The sequence below is a fragment of the Ranitomeya variabilis genome, chromosome 3 (genome assembly GCF_051348905.1).
Source record: "Ranitomeya variabilis isolate aRanVar5 chromosome 3, aRanVar5.hap1, whole genome shotgun sequence".
NCBI classification, from domain to species: domain Eukaryota; kingdom Metazoa; phylum Chordata; class Amphibia; order Anura; family Dendrobatidae; genus Ranitomeya; species Ranitomeya variabilis.
This window is the reverse complement of record NC_135234.1, coordinates 138,713,159-138,732,105: the sequence shown is the minus strand read 5'-3', so window position 1 is coordinate 138,732,105 and position 18,947 is coordinate 138,713,159. Positions and strand designations below refer to the sequence as shown.

Sequence of the window (18,947 nt, the reverse complement as noted above, 5' to 3'; positions counted from 1 at the left end):
CTTTCTGTCAATATACATTGTATATGACACAATATACAGGGCTCAGCATTTTGAGCTCTGCTAGTTCTGCAGCCGAGCAAACTGTGAACTAAGGCTGAAGTCACACTAGCGAGGAATACAGACGAGTGCTATGCAATAAAACATCGCATGGCACTCGGACCACTGTTAATCTTTGGGGCAACTCCCATCACCATTTTTTTTCTCAGCCATATTATACATGCAAGTGAAATCGCAGCATGCTGCGATTGTCACCGACACTCGGCCGAGTCTCAGCGCATCTATGGGTGCGAGTGACACAGCGCACATCACTCGGATATCACTCCGGGGAGATAAGAAAGTTTGTACTGTCCCTGCCCTCATAAATTATAAATATGAGATGCCCAGTGCAGTTCTATTACCTTTATAACACTTGTACTTCAGTGTGACAGGAGCTGCTCCTCACTGCTTCCCCTTTCCATCATGTACAATATCTCACACAGCAGTGTGAAGCTCCCCTCTGTAGCAGCCAGTCCGAGGAGAGGGGGCGAGGCTTGCTCCTACCTTTTACTAGCAGCAGCTAGCCCCCTATTAATGTCTCTTTCACTGCTACAGGGAACGAGTGGGATTGGCCAGGGACGTGGCCTGCCCCCGACTTATATTAGTAGCCAGCCCCTGATAATGTCTATTTAACTGCAGGGCTACTAGGAGGGAGCAGGCAATGCCCTCTCACGTCAGACTACAGACAGGGAGACATCATCAGGGGCTGGTGTGACATCAGCTGCTCTTCCTTGCTCACCCCTCTGTCTGGGACATTACAGTAGTGTGCAGCTGCATGCTTTTATCAGCCAGTCCCCATGATAATAGCTGTTTCTCTGCAGAGAACCGGGGGTCAGCCCCCCAAATCCCCTCATTTCCTGTGACAGTGAAGGAGACATCAGGGGCTGGATTCTGCTACTAAAAACCAGGAGCCTTGCCACCCTCTTCTCAGACTCAGACTGACTGTTATTCACAGCAGGGAGCTTCCCACTGCTGTGTGACATATTGTCCCAGACTGGAGGGGTGGGAGCAGTGAGGAGCAAATCCTGTCACACTGAATTATAAGTGTAATAAAGATAACAGAAGTGCACTGGGCATCTCTTCTTTATAGTTTATAAGGGCACGGACCTTACAAAATTTTGTAATCTCCCAGGAGTAAGCATTTGAAAGCAGCAGATATCCTGAACGCACAAAAAAGGAAAAAGCAGAACATTTACCCCATTGTGGGAACATGGCTTATTTTATTGTTTGGTTTTTTTATAGCGTCAATGTAAGTTTAATAGAGAATAATTTATGACATGCTCGATCAAATACTGTGTTAAAGAGGCATTCTCCCCTAGACATATTGCAGTATTTTCCCCTAAACACAATGCATTGATTTATTACAGCACTGCCAGATTGTGTCATTCTAGACAGAAGCCTTTACATACACTAGTCCCTGGGGTGGTCACCTCTACTACCTAGTACAGAAACCCAATATGGCTCCTTTTTAAAACAGACTGTAGGAAGTGGTTTAGTACAGGATATTGATATTATCGGGTCAGAATAGCAATGATTTGCCATTATACTATAACCATAGTTCCAGTGATCAGATCAGACCTGGCAGCCTTTGGGTTCCCATCTACAATTTGCATCCACATAAATGCAATAAAAGTTGAATATAATTATTTGTAAAGGCATAATAATGTTTATTTCCTGCATGTACAGCAAAAACAAGAATAAGCAATCTGTGAATGTGGGAACAGACCAAATGCAGACCATGCATTATTCATTTCTTATTTTGATTTCACGGCCATATGAGGAATGCATTTGTTTTATCACTAAACATAAGATTTTACAGTGTTAAAATACAAAAATGTAAAGCTTAATAAAATGCACAATTGCTTGTGTTTTCCCTTTTAAGCTCATAAACAATGTAGGTATTATTTGCATGCTTTCATATTTGTGATTTCACAGAGGAATTACTGTTTTATATCGCCAATCAAGACCAAATGAATGTGCAATTATGAGAAGGTCACTGGGGGCAATGTCCGTGTTTTCTGCCATATATTGTACTGTATAAACAAAGAACATGAATTATCCGTAGTCATTAAAAAAATGCTATAGCCTAGCATTTGGTCCTCAGGTCAAGATCTCGAGACTGCACTGTATGCAGATTTGCTTCCATATTTAATCAGTCATGTAATTCTATGGAAGCGCTCCATACATACTATAAATGCATATATTTAGGCCTAGAACGCAACCATAGGAGCACATGACATGCATTTTTAAACAAGACTGACAGTAAGCTTAACCTCTACTGTGGGTAAAATCCTGGAGGGCATTCTAAGGGTACTGTCACACAGTGGCACTTTGATCGCTACGACGGTACGATCCGTGACGTTCCAGCGATATCCATACGATATCGCAGTGTCTGACACTCTACTGCGATCAGGGACCCTGCTGAGAATCGTACGTCGTAGCAGATCGTTTGAAACTTTATTTCGTCGCTGGATCTCCTGCTGTCATCGCGGGATCGTTGTGTGTGACAGCGATCCAGCGATGCGTTCGCTTGTAACCAGGGTAAACATCGGGTTACTAAGCGCAGGGCCGCGCTTAGTAACTCGATGTTTACCGTGGTTACCAGCGTAAAAGTAAAAAAAAAAAAACCGTACATACTCACATTCCGGTGTCCTTCAGGTCCCTTGCAGTCTGCTTCCCGCTCTGACTGACTGCCGGCCGGAAAGTAAGATCTGTGATCTGCTTTCACTTTACGGCGGCACTCAGTCAGAGCGGGAAGCAGACGGCAAGGGACCTGAAGGACACCGGAATGTGAGTATGTACGTTTTTTTTTTTTTTACTTTTACGCTGGTAACCACGGTAAACATCGGGTTACTAAGCGCGGCCCTGCGCTTAGTAACCCGATGTTTACCCTGGTTACCCGGGACCTCGGCATCGTTGGTCGCTGGAGAGCGGTCTGTGTGACAGCTCTCCAGCGACCACACAACGACTTTCCAACGATCACGGCCAGGTCGTATCGCTGGTCGTGATCGTTGGAAAGTTGCAGAGTGTGACAGTACCCTTAGGGATGCTATACTGGAGTATCTGAAGAGGAATAACCTCATGACCCAATACCAGCATGGGTTTACTAGGGGCGGTCCTATCAGACAAATCTGATCAATTTCTGTGAGGAGGTAAGTTCTGGACTGGACCAAGGGAATGCAGTGGACGTAGTGTATATGGACTTTTCAAAAGCTTTTGATACGGTGCCACACAAAAGGTTGATACATAAAATGAGAATAATGGGGATAGGGGAAAATATGTGTAAGTGGGTTGAGAGCTGGCTCAGGGATAGGAAACAAAGGGTGGTTATTAATGGAGCACACTCGGACTTGGTCGCGGTTAGCAGTGGGGTACCACAGGGGTCAGATCTTGTAGGGGGCATACAGAGTGGAATTTCAATATTTGCAGATGACACTAAACTCTGCAGGGTAATCAATACAGAGGAGGACAATTTTATATTACAGGATGATTTATGTAAACTAGAAGCTTGGGCTGATAAATGGCAAATGAGCTTTAATGGGGATAAATGTAAGGTCATGCACTTGGGTAGAAGTAATAAGATGTATAACTATGTGCTTAATTCTAAAACTCTGGGCAAAACCATCAATGAAAAAGACCTGGGAGTATGGGTGGATGACAAACTCATATTCAGTGGCCAGTGTCAGGCAGCTGCTACAAAGGCAAATAAAATAATGGGATGCATTAAAAGAGGCATAGATGCACATGAGGAGAACATAATTTTACCTCTATACAAGTCACTAGTTCGACCACACTTAGAATACTGTGTACAGTTCTGGTCTCCGATGTATAAGAAAGACATAGCTGAACTGGAGCGGGTGCAGAGAAGAGCGACCAAGGTTATTAGAGTACTGGTGGGTCTGCAATACCAAGATAGGTTATTACACTTGGGGCTATTTAGTTTGGAAAAAGGAAGGCTTAGGGGTGATCTTATGTTAATGTATAAATATATGAGGGTGAAGTGTCCGAGGGCAAGGCCGCCCATGCATATCCATGATCTGGCCCAGCAAAACCTCCACACTCAGATTCCATCTTAACAAACATATCTTTACTGTTATACATTTTTCTTAACACAGCAGAACACAATAATAGACAGTACAAAGTATGCTTATTCACAGAAATAACGTGTAATAACAAACTATCCCTCACTGTCCCTATCCACACGTTACCAGTTCCTTTGCTCCAAGAGGTTATCTTCCCACGTCGCAGGCCTGTCGGTCACAGCAGGGAGATGCTCCAGCCGAAGAGAAAAAAGGAATTAAACAAAACTTTGTCTCTCAGGTCCAGACTGTAGTCCTTGGGGTTCAGCAGGTAGGGGTGGAATGTTCGGCCTCTCAATAGAGGACCCGCTTACAGTTCATGAGCTCCAGGATCTGTGAAGATGTCACCGCTGAGTGCTCCGCAGTGTGGGTGCTGGGAACAATCTGGATGTCAGCTTCCAAGAGAGAGGGGTAATCCAGGCAATCTTCTATATCGCATCTACAGGAGGACGCCAGCACACACAGACTTCTCTCTGCACCCAAAAGTTTCCCGGGCTCTCTCTTTTCCTCCCCTTCCTATTCACATGACACAACAGGGGGAAGTTTAGCCAATACAGTTTGTTTCTCTGTAATCACATTCGGCATAGGTATAACTTCTGGCCACACGGGGGCAGTGTCTGTCACAGATTCTATGTCAATGATAACAGAACAGTCACAGCCGGCCGCTCACTACACGCCCCCCCACTCAAAGGTTGGCAGTCCCTGTCAACGACTGACTCCAGGGCGGCGATGGCTGTGGAGGTTGTAGGACCCGGCTGTGAAGAGGGCCACACATATTGGTCTCTGTAGGACTGTCCCGGGGGCACTCCTGCGGTGGTCCTCGCTGTCCGCCTAACGGGTGCTAGTCTCTCTCCCCGATCGGTCACCCCACTCTCTGCCCCAGTCGGTAAGTCAGTCGAGGAGGTAAGGGGTTCAGACGCGTCAGTCAGGCGAGCAGGGGTAGTGATGTCTTCCACCTCTACATCCCCGGTATCGGTGTCTCCCACAGTATTAGTGATATCCGTCTCTCTAGGCATTATAGGAGGGGAGTCAGGCTGAGAACGACAGGGGCGCAACATGTTACGGTGCAGGGTGCGGAGGCTGCCGCTGTCTTCGCCTTGTACTTGGTAGACGGGGCCACCAGGGTACGGGTGTCCAATTATTCGATAGACTTCGGTCTCCCACTTGGGCCGGAGTTTTCCTTGCGGTTTCTTTATACGAACTAGGACTAGTTGACCCACACTCAGTAGGTCTTCTTGTACTGGAAGTGGATCAGCGTGGACCTGGTCCTGGATCTGCTGTTCCACCAGCCGGTAGACAGTTTCCATCCTTTGACGGTGTGCTTGTAGCCAGGAAGGATAGGTACCACAGGTGTCTTCATCAGAGTTAGACAGGTGTAGCTCATGGATGCCTTTGCCTGGGCGACCAAAAAGAAGGGTGTAAGGCGTGTATCCGGTGACAGAATGGACTTGATTGTTATAGGCCCACAGCAGTTCTGGGAGGAATCGAGGCCTGTCGGGCTTTTTGTCTACTGCTAAGGTTCGGATCAGTTGTAAGAGGGTCCGGTTGAAACGTTCACACGCGCCATTCCCTTGTGGATGATACGGGGTGGTCCTGGACTTCTTGATTCCATACATCTGCTGAAGTTCTTCAATGACTCGCCCTTCGAAACACGCCCCCTGATCAGAGTGCAGCCGCTCCGGACACCCGTAGACCCGAACAAAGTGTTGACAGATGGCCTGTGCAGCTGATTCGGCAGTCTGATCTTTGGTAGCAACAGCGACGGCGAATTTCCTGAAGTGGTCCACCATCACCAGACAGTACTGGTAGCCACTATTCGCCGTTCCGATCAACAGATAGTCCACCATCAACAACTCGAGGGGCCTGGATGTGCTAATAGTCTGGACGGGTGCACGCTGCTCAGTAGACTTGTGGAGTTCACATGTACGACATCTTAGGCAGACGTTTTCAACCAGCTTACGGAGTCCTGGGCAAAAAATGAATTGCTGGGTCCACCGGAGGGTCTTGTCTATGCCGAAGTGGCCGTTCCTTCTGTGGGCTTCAGCCACCATCTCATGGGCTAGCTGCACCGGGACGACAATCTGCAAACATTCTTCCAGCATATGGGATAAAAGGGCCCTGCGATACAAGACTCCATCCTTCACGATCAGCCGATCCCATTTGGCAAGTAGGGCAGAGGCCCTGGTTGATAGTCGGGCCCTTACTTCGGAGGGTGGTTTCTCTTGTGTCTTCACGTACTGTTTCAGTAAGACGTGTTCAGGGTCTCGATCTTGAAGCTTGGCCCATTCTTGTTGGGACAGGGGGGACCCCACTACGGCTTCGATCCCACCTACAGCATACTGGCGGCTATCTTCTATTTGTTTAGCTAGCCGGGCAAAGTCGGGCAGTTCATCTTCCTCCAACTCTTCATCCCAGTCCCCTACCGGCGGGGATGATGTCACTCTGGAAAGGCTGTCAGCATTCTGATTCTCCGTCCCCACTCTGTATTTAATTTTGTATTGGAATCTAGAGAGCCTTGCCATCCAGCACTGTTCCATTGCCCCTAGTTTGGCATTTTCTAGGTGGACAAGAGGATTGTTGTCTGTCACGACCAGCACCTCCACCCCTGTCAGGTAGCCAGCAAATTTCTCTGTCATAGCCCAGGTCAGGGCCAGGAGTTCCAGGCGGAAAGAGCTGTAGTTGACGGGGTTCTTTTCGGTGTCACAGAGGGATCTACTGGAATAGGCTATTACGCGTTCCTTGTTATCTTGGACTTGGGAGAGGACCGCCCCGAGACCTTGAAGGCTGGCGTCGGTGTATAACTGGAACGGCAAGGTGTAGTCTGCATATGCCAGAATAGGGGGTGATGTCAGAGCAGCTTGAAGCGCCCGGAAGGATTTTTCTTGGTCGGGCCCCCAGCTGATGCGTCGTCCTCTGGGACTGTTCGCGGTCCCTCGGAGGGTCTCATGCAGTGGTTCCGCAAGCCGGGCAAAGTCCTTGACAAATCGGCGGTAATAGCCCGCTAGCCCCAGGAAAGCCTGGACTTCTTTGATGGTAGTTGGCTGTTGCCACTCTTGGACAGCTGCTATCTTCTCTGGAGAGGGTTGGACACCTTCGGCCGAGATCCGGTGTCCCAGGTAATCGATCTCCTGCTGGAATAGACGGCACTTGCTGGGCTTCAACTTCAAGCCGTGTTTCTTCAAGCGCTGGAACACTTTACCAAGCTTGTGAAGATGATCCTCGAAGGTGGCGGAGTATACCACGATGTCATCAAGGTATATCAGCGTGAATTTGAAGTTGAAATCTCCCAGACAGCGTTCCATCAGTCTCTGAAAGGTCCCTGGTGCGTTATTCAAGCCAAATGGCATCCGGTCAAACTCGTACAGGCCCATGGAAAGGATGAAGGCGGTCTTTTCTCTGTCCTTCTCACTCATGGGGACCTGCCAATATCCACTGGCCAAGTCTAGAGACGAAAAATATTTGGCCTTTTTCAGGGCGGTCAGTGACTCTTCGATCCGGGGGAGTGAATAGGAGTCCCGGATCGTGCAAGCGTTCAACCGACGGTAGTCTACGCAAAATCTCAGGGATCCATCTTTCTTTTTGACTATCACCACGGGTGCAGTCCATGGGCTCTGGCTTTCCCGCACCACTCCGGCGTGTAGCATAGATTCTAAGAGGCTTTTCACCTCCTGGTATTGTTGAGGTGGTATTTGTCGGTACCTCTCGCGAATAGGGGCAGCATCGCCCGTGGGAATCTCGTGTTGGATACTGGTGGTGCACCCGAAGTCGGTGTCATGCTTTGCAAAGGAGTCTTGGTGTTCTCGCAGTAGTTTCTCCATTTGAGACACTTCCTGTTTGGTGTACTGGGACGGGTCCAGTTGCACTTTTTCCAGTAGTTTTCGCCCAATGTCTTCATCATCTGCTTGAGCATTTATGGCTGAGACAGTTACCGTCCAGCCATCTTCTGTAGACGGGGTGAATTGTAAGGGTCCCATGGGGTTCACTTCTGTGGGTAGAGCATATACTCTGGCAAGTTGCATGCCAGCCTCAAGAGCTACACCTACGTCTGCGGTGTTGTTTAGCCTGACAGGGACTCTTACATTCCTCACGATGGCTAGGGTGCGGGCGACTAGTGGGTTTAGCTTACTCCCACTTGGAGCCCTCGGCTCGATTAACACTTCAACTCCTTCAAGTTGTCGGTTGGTGTTAAGAGGCAGGGAAATGACTGTCTCTTTTTCAGCGGGCAAAGTAATCCGGGTACAGCGGGGCACTTTAATGGCTGCTAGGGGTAGTTGTTCCTTTGCCATCTGTTGAAGTCCAACGGTCCGGATTACGCGTTGGAACGCCAGACGAGTCGGTTTATGTTTGGTAACTTTCTGCCAGTACTTGGGCCCTTTTCTTGTCAACAGCATAAGGTCCAGGTCTTTCAAGATATTCATTCCGATTATCACTGGGGTCTCGGAGCCGAAGCCTTCCTTGACAATGACGATTCCTCGTTTCCCTAGGTCTTGTCCGCAGGCCTTCGTATCCATCCAGGCGACTCCGGTTACTGGAATAGGTAGGTTATTAGCCGCAATAATCTTAATGGTGGTATCTGGATCACAAGCAGTTCTTGGTTTGAGGTACTTTTCATAAAACTGTTCAGAGATCGTGGTCACTTGCGACCCAGTGTCCATCAATCCTTGCACTGCAACTCCCTCCAGAATAACTTCAAGTGTAGGACTACTCGAGGCGAGAGTACTCCATTGCTGGCTCTGTTTTTCTACACCCCATTCTCTGTCCCCCCCTGCTGCTCGAACCTCAGCTGCAGGGGTGTCTAGTTTAACGGCGGCCATTGTGGTGAGACCTGGCGTGGTGGCTCTGCTTGTGGATGTAGCTGATATTCTGTTCGTCGTGGTAACTGATGGTTTGTTCGTTGAGGACAATGATTCGCCCTATAGCGAGGGTCACCACATGACCAACACGGTCCCGCGGGACGGCTAGGTCGTATCCGCTGGTCTCTCTGTCGTTCTAGTGTTAACTGTGACACCTGTTGCTGTAAATCTGCTACCATCTGTTTCAGCTCCTCGGTGTCACTGTTGGGCTGTTTACTGTCTAATATGGATCTGCACGCAGCGCTTTGAGTCCCCACATCCATGACGGGTCCCCTAGAACGTTCTATGGCTTCCTGCTTGACTTCAGCGAAGGTGAGAGTCGGCGTCATCCGAATCAAGTCCTGTAGCGTACGGTTAAGATACTGGTCTCTCAGCCCTGTAACGAATTGGTCTCTCAGTACCAGGTCACGAGGAGCTATAGTAGCCAGTTGTTCCCCTTTTGCACAGACTTGTTCAAGGAGTACTTGAAGGGCTTTTGCATATTGGGGAATGTCCTCCCATTCAAGCTGTGTCCATCTGAAGAACAGGTATCGCAGTGTTCCCTGGTACGTAGTAGGTCCATAGGTCTTTTCCAGCACCTGCACCAAGTCCTCCAACGCACGCTGCCCCCTGACCGTCTCCAGTCTGACTGTCGTCCATGCCTCCCCCTCTAGCGTCAGTACCGCCATTTCTGCCAAGGTCTTAGGGTCAATATTATACATTTCTCCCAGTATCTGCACTTGTTCCGCCCACTCTGGTACGGGGTAGTTTCGCCCGCCAAACTTCCTGACCTGGTTTACAATGGACACCGGCGGCGGTTTCTGACTGTACACTGGGCCTGGGTGGGAATCTTGCTGGGCACAGATCCTGCCGACTACGCCAGATGAAGTGTCCGAGGGCAAGGCCGCCCATGCATATCCATGATCTGGCCCAGCAAAACCTCCACACTCAGATTCCATCTTAACAAACGTATCTTTACTGTTATACATTTTTCTTAACACAGCAGAACACAATAATAGACAGTACAAAGTATGCTTATTCACAGAAATAACGTGTAATAACAAACTATCCCTCACTGTCCCTATCCACACGTTACCAGTTCCTTTGCTCCAAGAGGTTATCTTCCCACGTCGGAGGCCTGTCGGTCACAGCAGGGAGATGCTCCAGCCGAAGAGAAAAAAGGAATTAAACAAAACTTTGTCTCTCAGGTCCAGACTGTAGTCCTTGGGGTTCAGCAGGTAGGGGTGGAATGTTCGGCCTCTCAATAGAGGACCCGCTTACAGTTCATGAGCTCCAGGATCTGTGAAGATGTCACCGCTGAGTGCTCCGCAGTGTGGGAGCTGGGAACAATCTGGATGTCAGCTTCCAAGAGAGAGGGGTAATCCAGGCAATCTTCTATATCGCATCTACAGGAGGACGCCAGCACACACAGACTTCTCTCTGCACCCAAAAGTTTCCCGGGCTCTCTCTTTTCCTCCCCTTCCTGTTCACATGACACAACAGGGGGAAATTTAGCCAATACAGTTTGTTTCTCTGTAATCACATTCGGCATAGGTATAACTTCTGGCCACACGGGGGCAGTGTCTGTCACAGATTCTATGTCAATGATAACAGAACAATCACAGCCGGCCAGCTCACTACACGGGGACAGTACAAAGACCTTTCTGATGATTTTTTTAATCATAGACCTGAGACAGGGACAAGGGGGCATCCTCTACGTCTGGAGGAAAGAAGGTTTAAGCATAATAACAGATGCGGATTCTTTACTGTAAGAGCAGTGAGACCATGGAACTCTCTGCCGTATGATGTTGTAATGAGTGATTCATTACTTAAATTTAAGAGGGGACTGGATGCCTTTCTTGAAAAGTATGTTACAGGTTATGTATACTAGATTCCTTGTTAGGGTGTTGATCCAGGGAACTAGTCTGATTGCCATATGTGGAATCGGGAAGGAATTTTTTTCCCCAGTGTGGAGCTTACTCTTTGAAACATTGGTTTTTTTTGCCTTCCTCTGGATCAGCATGTTCGGGCATGTTAGGTTAGGCTATGGGTTGAACTAGATGGACTTAAAGTCTTCCTTCAACCTTAATAACTATGTTACTATGTTACTATGGGGAGCGTGGCTTGCCTATGGCCGGATAGGAACCAGAGAGGCAGAGCTCCGACATTCTTTCAGCAAAAACCTGATATAGAGGCATAAAAATAATGGCGAAATCCCGGAATGAGATGCAAGACAAGATCCTCGTCGGCTGCAGCACCTCTGAACAGAGGAAAAGGCGAAATTACCTGCTTTTTCAAGCACTCCACGCTCCAGCAGACCGGAGACATGCTATCCAAGATGGTGCCGGCTGGCATTCCTCGTGCGCAGCAGGAGAGTGTGACGGAGGCCCAAGGCTGCAGGATCTCGACAGGTACCAGACGGGAAGAAAGCGGGAACCTGAGGGGGCAATGCTGCTCCAAAAGATACCTCATCCCCTGTGTCATGTCAGGTTCAGCAACCTAGACACTGAGAGCTCCCTGTCACCATCATCCTCCCCCCCGCAGCACATCCTCTGGGCATGGGCGAACCTCGCAGGTGCAGATAGCAGATGAGGAATGGGACTGGAAAGCACATATTAACCCCTTCATGACCTTGGGATTTTCCATTTTTCCATGTTCCTTTTTCACTCACCTCCTTCCCAGAGCCATAACTTTTTTATTTTTGCGTCAATATGGCCATGTGAGGGCTTATTTTTTGCGGGATGAGTTTTACTTTTGAATAACATCATTGGTTTTAGCATGTCGTGTACAAGAAAACAGGAAAAAAATTCCAAGTGCGGTGAAATTGCAAAAAAAAGTGCAATCCCACACTTGTTTTTTGTTTGGCTATTTTGCTAAGTTCACTAAATGCTAAAACTGACCAGCCATTTTGATTCTCCAGGTCATTACAAGTTCATAGACACCAAACATGTCTAGGTTTTTTTTATCTAAGTTGTGAAAAAAAATTCCAAACATTGCTAAAAAAAAAAATTTTCTGATACCCGTAGCGTCTCCATTTTTCGTGATCTGGGGTTGGGTGAGGGCTTATTTTTTGCATGCCAAGCTGTCGTTTTTAATGATACCATTTTGGTGCAGATACGTTCTTTTGATCGCCTGTTATTGCATTTTAATGCAATGTCGCAGTGACCAAAAAAACATAATTCGGTTGTTTTGATTTTTTTTTTTGCTACGCCGTTTAGAGATCAGGTTAATCCTTTTTTATATTGATAGATTAGGCGATTCTGAAGACAGCGATACCAAATATGTGTACATTTGTTTTTTTTAATTGTTTTATTTTGAATGGGGCGAAAGGGGGGTGATTTAAACTTTTTTTTTTTTTCATAAATTTTTAAACTTTTTTTTACTTATGCCATGCCTCCATGGGAGGCTAGAAGCTGGCACAACTGGATCGGCTCAGCTACATAGGAGCGATCATCAGATCGCTCCTATGTAGCTGAATTACAGGCTTGCTATGAGCACTGACCACAGGGTGGTGCTCACAGCAAGCCGGCATCAACAACCATAAAGGTCTCTAGGAGACCTCAGGTTGTCCTGCCGAAGCATTGCTGATCATGTGACGGGGGTCCACGATGCGCTCATTTCCTGCCAGAAGCAGTAGTTAAATGCCGCTGTCAGCGTTTCATAACTACCAATGTACCTAAATGCAACTCTAAATTCTATCCAGTTTGGTACCATTGCCCTCATCCCTCCCGCAAGGTATGTAGGGTTTCAATTGCCTTTCACAAGGCATTTCAACCTAAGGTAGTTGATACAAAGATAGACCCGGAGGGGAGGTTTATTTTTCTCAAGCTTTATATATACGCTGGCTAATATGTATTTTCCAAACCAGGGTCAAGTGAGTTTCGGTTCTGGGGTCCTGCGATTGCTGACAAACTTTGCAGATGGCTCCAACATCTAACATCTAGTTTTCTAACGCATCGGGTATTCTAGAATATGCATGTCCCCGTAGTATATGGACAATGATGATTCCAGAATTCGCGGCAGACTGTGCCCGTCGCTGATTGGTCGATGCAACCTTTATGACATCATCGTCGCCATGGCAACCATTATGACATCTACGTCAATACTGTGCCAGTCGCTGATTGGTCGAGGCGAATTCGCGGCAGACTGTGCCCGTCGCTGATTGGTCGAAGCAAACTTTATGACATCATCATCGCCATGCTGTGCCCGTCGCTGATTGTTGTGGCCCGATTCTAATGCATCGGGTATTCTAGAATATGCATGTCCCTATAGTATATGGACAATGATGATTCCAGAATTCGCGGCAGACTGTGCCCTTCGCTGATTGGTCGAGGCAACCTTTATGACATCATCGTCGCCATGGCAACTATTATGACATCTACGTTGATACTGTGCCCGTCGCTGATTGGTCGAGGCCTGGCGGCCTCGACCAATCAGAGACACGGGATTTCCATTATGACATCATCGTCGTCATGCTGTGCCCATTGCTGATTGGTCGAGGCCTGGCGGCCTCGACCAATCAGAGATGCGGGATTTCCAGGACAGACAGACAGACAGACAGATGGAAAAACCCTTAGACAATTACTGTATACTAGATTGTGGCCCGATTCGAACGCATCGGGTGTTCTAGAATATGCATGTCCCCGTAGTATATGGACAATGATGATTCCAGAATTCGCGGCAGACTGTGCCCGTCGCTGATTGGTCGAGGCAACCTTTATGACATCATCGTCGCCATGGCAACCATTATGACATCTGTTATGATCCTTAGTGGTAGAGGATCACAAATTACTCCAGCTAAGTAACAAACGTAGGACAAGCTCTAGGGAGGTGGCAAACTGGACTGACCGAAAATCTGAACCTATCCAAACACACTAGAAGTAGCCGGTGAACGTGCCTAAAAAATCCTAGACGTCTCGAACCAGCCTGAGGAACTAACTACCCCTAGAGAGAAAGAAAGACCTCTCTTGCCTCCAGAGAAATAATCCTCAAAGATATAGAAGCCCCCAACAGATAATAACGGTGAGGTAAGAGGAAGGCACATACACAGGGGTGAAAGCAGATTCAGCAAATGAGGCCCACTAATACTAGATAGCAGAAAATAGAAAAGGGAATCTATGCGGTCAGTAAAAAACCCTTACAAAATATCCACACTGAGATTTCAAGAACCCCCACACCAACTCACGGTGTGGGGGGAGAAACTCAGTCCCCTAGAGCAACCAGCAAGCGAGGAAATCACATTTTAGCGAGCTGGACTAAAAACATAATGAACACTGATAATCAAAAAATGATCAAACAAAAACTTAGCTTGTCTTGGAGAGACTGGGAGCAAGGTAGACACAAGGAATCTGAAGAGCACTGAATACATTGATAGCAGGCAAGGAACTGAGTATCCAGGTGAGCTAAATAAGAAACCAACCAAGGATAACGAACCAGCTGATGCTGCAACCTGCAGAAAGACAACACTACACAGTACCGCTTGTGACCACTAGAGGGAGCCCAAAAATAGAGTTCACAACAGACATCTACGTCGATACTGTGCCCGTCGCTGATTGGTCGAGGCGAATTCGCGGCAGACTGTGCCCGTCGCTGATTGGTCGAGGCAACCTTTATGACATCATCGTCGCCATGCTGTGCCCGTCGCTGATTGGTCGAGGCCTGGCGGCCTCGACCAATCAGAGACGCGGGATTTCCAGGACAGACTGTGGCCCGATTCTAACGCATCGGGTATTCTAGAATATGCATGTCCCCGCAGTATATGGACAATGATGATTCCAGAATTCGCGGCAGACTGTGCCCGTCGCTGATTGGTCGAGGCAACCTTTATGACATGATCGTCGCCATGGCAACCATTATGACATCTACGTCGATACTGTGCCCGTCTCTGATTGGTTGAGGCCGCCATTATGACATCATCGTCGCCATGCTGTGCCCGTCTCTGATTGGTCGAGGCCCGGCGGCCTCGACCAATCAGAGAGGCGGGATTTCCAGGACAGATAGACAGACAGACAGACAGAAAGACAGACAGACAGACAGACGGAAAAACCCTTAGACAATTATATATATATATATATATATAGATATATAGATATATAGATATGAAGTGCGATGGACCCAGTTCCCACCATAAATATAGGACGATGGCACCAGTTGCCTATGTATATATATATATATATATATATATATATATGTATAATGATGGCCCCAGTTCTCCCCAAATATCTAGTATGATGGCCCCAATTCTCCCCATATATCTAGTATGATGGCCCCAGTTCTCCCCATATATATAGTAGGATGGCCCCAGTTCTCCCCATGTATGTAGTAAGATGGCCCCAGTTCCCCCATATTTTTCTCCTCCGGTCAGCAGAGCTGCATGAGGCAATAGTGTCATTGCGCCGCCTGCGTCAACACACTGAAGTCTCAGAAAGCTGCGGTCTGCAGCTTATGAGACAGACCAGGGTTTCCACTAGGAATTTCAGGGCCCCATACTGGCAAACTTTTCGGGTTCCCTTGAGACTCCGCCCAGGCTCCACACCAGCTCCACCTCCACTGTCCCACTGCTCATTCTTGGAAAAACTCAACTTCTCCACCACATCCTCACCGATCATATATTAAACAGTTCCCATCAAACACCAGATCACATTCATAACCAGCAGCTTTTGTTCTGGCCAAAAAAATTTTTAAGTTGACACCACGACACGGTAGACTTTTTCGGCCGTGCCCTACTCTACACTAAACTATGAAAAATAAATATATTTTTATGAATTTTTCTTTAAGGGAATGAGTGACATACATTTACATTTTTTTAAACAACCATAAATACCACATACAGTACAAGGGACAAGTATCGTCACACCATGACCAGACCACACATTACCACCACATAGTGACCGAATAATACCACATACAAGAAACAAATACCTCCACACCATGACCAGACCACATATTACCACCACATAGTGACTGAATAATACTACTTAAAAGGAACAAATATAGTGATGAGCGAGTATACTTGTTACTCGAGATTTCCCGAGCATGCTCGGGTGTCCTCTGAGTATTTTTTAGTGCTCGGAGATTTAGTTTTCAGTGATGCAGCTGAATTATTTACAGCTGTTAGCCAGCATAACTGCATGTGGGGGTTGCCTGGTTGCTAGGGAATCCCCACATGTAATCAAGCTGGCTAACAGATGTAAATCATTCAGCTGCATCACTGAAAACTAAATCTCCGAGCACTAAAAAATACTCAAAGGACACCCGAGCGTGCTCGTGAAATCTCGAGTAATGAGTATACTCGCTCATCACTAAACAAATACCAACACACCATGTCCAGACCACATATTACCACCACATGATGACCGAATAATACCACATACAAGGAACAAGTACCGCCACACCATGACCTGACCACATATTACCACCACATAGTGACTGAATACTACAATATTGATCATTAATTTAAAAATAACCCACAATACTAAGTGCTATTGTATACAGGAACTCTGTATTTACTGTCAGTGTACAAGTAATACAGTGATTACTGGTGACATTATACACAGGAGCTCTGTATATAGTGTCAGTGTACAGGTAATACAGGGATCACCAGTGCCAGTGACATTATACACAGGAGCTCTGTATATACAGTTAGGTCCATATATATTTGGACAGAGACGACATTTTTCTAATTTTGATTATAGACATTACCACAATGAATTTTAAGCAAAACAATTCCGATGCAGTTGAAGTTCAGACTTTCAGCTTTCATTTGAGGGTATCCACATTAAAATTGGATGAAGGGTTTAGGAGTTTCAGCTCTTTAACAAGTGCCACCCTGTTTTTAAAGGGACCAAAAGTAATTGGACAATTGACTCCAAGGCTATTTCATGGACAGGTGTGGGCAGTCCCTTCGTTATGCCATTCTAAATTAAGCAGATAAAAGGCCTGGAGTTGATTTGAGGTGTGGTGCTTGCATTTGGAAGGTTTTGCTGTGAAGTAAACATGCGGTCAAAGGAGCTCTCCATGCAGGTGAAACAAGCCATCCTTAAGCTGCGAAAACAGAAAAAAAAAACATCCGAGAAATTGCTACAATATTAGGAGTGGCAAAATCAACAGTTTGGTGCATCCTGAGAAAGAAAGAAAGCACTGGTGAACTCATCAATGCAAAAAGACCTGGGCACCCAAGGAAGACAACAGTGGTGGATGATCGCAGAATAATCTCCATGGTGAAGAGAAACTTCTTCACAACAGCCAACCAAGTGAACAACACTCTCCAGGAGGTAGGCGTATCAATATCCAAATCTATTATAAAGAGAAAACTGCATGAAAGTAAATACAGAGGGTTCACTGCATGGTGCAAGCCACTCATAAGCATCAAGAAGAAAAAGGCTAGACTGGACTTTGCTAAAAAAAAAAACAACTAAAAAAGCCAGCACAGTTCTGGAAGAACATTCTTTGGACAGATGAAACCAAGATCATCCTCTACCAGAATGATGGAAAGAGAAAAGTATGGCGAAGGCGTGGTGCAGCTCATGATCCAAAGCATACCGCATCATCTGTAAAACACAGCGGAGGCAGTGTGATGGCTTGGGCATGCATGGCTGCCAGTGGCACTGGGTCACTAGTGTTTATTGATGATGTGACACAGGACAGAAGCAGCCAAATGAATTCTGAGGTATTCCGAGACATACTGTGTGCTCAGATCCAGCCAAATGCAGCCAAACTGATTGGTCGTCATTTCATACTACAGATGGACAACGACTCAAAACATAAAGCCAAAGCAACCCAGGAGTTTATTAAAGCAAAGAAGTGGAATATTCTTGAATGGCCAAGTCAGTCACCTGATCTCAACCCAATTGAGCATGCATTTCACTTGTTATAGACTAAACTTCAGACAGAAAGGCCCACAAACAAACAGCAACTGAAAACCACCGCAGTGAAGGCCTGGCAGAGCATCAAAAAGGAGGAAACACAGCTTCTGGTGATGTCCATGAGTTTAAGACTTCAGGCAGTCATTGCCAACAAAGGGGTTTCAACTAAGTACTAGAAATGAACATTTTCTTTAAAATTATTTAATCTGTCCAATTACTTTTGGTCCCTTTAAAAACAGGGAGGCACATGTTAAGGAGTTGAAACTCCTAAACCCTTCATCCAATTTTAATGTGGATACCCCCAAATGAAAGCTGAAAGTCTGAACTTCAACTGCATCGGAATTGTTTTGTTTAAAATTCATTGTGGTAATGTCTATAACCAAAATGAGAAAAATGTTGTCTGTGTCCAAATATATATGGACCTAACTGTAGTATACAGTGTATAGTGTCAGTGTACAGGTAATACACTGACTCACCAGTGACATCTCTAGCTGAAGTCCTTCATCTTTGCTCTTCTTATTCATGCAGCACAGACCACTGTCACTTCTTCCAGCCAGGACTCGTCTCTGCATAAAATAACACAGTTACCTAGAGCACCGCTTCCAGAGCACATTCCCCACTTTTTCCCTTTCTTCTACACAACACATCTGAATACAGAGGTCCACCCTCAATCAATATATAATTGGTTATTATTATGCAACCTCATAGATTGTAAGCTTACGAGTCCCCCATCATGTGCAGTCCCCCTTACCTCCCACTTCATGTGCAGTCCCCTTTACCCACCACTTCATCATGTGCAGCCCAACTCCCCCACTTCATCATGTGCAGCCCCACTCCTCCTTCATCATGTGCAGTCCTCCTTAACCCCCACTTCATGTGCAGCCCCACTTCCCCTTCATCATGTGCAATCCCCCTTACCCTCCACATCATCATGTGCGGCCCCACTCCATCATGTACAGCCCCACTCCCCCCACTTCATCATGTGCAGTCTCCTTTAACCCCCAAACTCCATCATGTGCAGCCACACTCCCCCTTCATCATGTGCAGCCCCATTCCATCATGTGCAGCCCCACTCCATCATGTGCAGTCTCCTTAACTCCCAAATTCCATCATGTGCAGCCCCACTCCCCCTTCAT

At 46.8% G+C, this 18,947-nt stretch overlaps 1 long non-coding RNA gene across 1 annotated transcript in view; it reads left to right on the top strand.

The window, feature by feature from the left end:
• The window catches only part of LOC143815474 (uncharacterized), a 121,587-nt gene that overhangs the window by 33,227 nt on the left and 69,413 nt on the right, over positions 1-18,947 (top strand). The gene's annotated exons all lie outside the window — the stretch shown is intronic.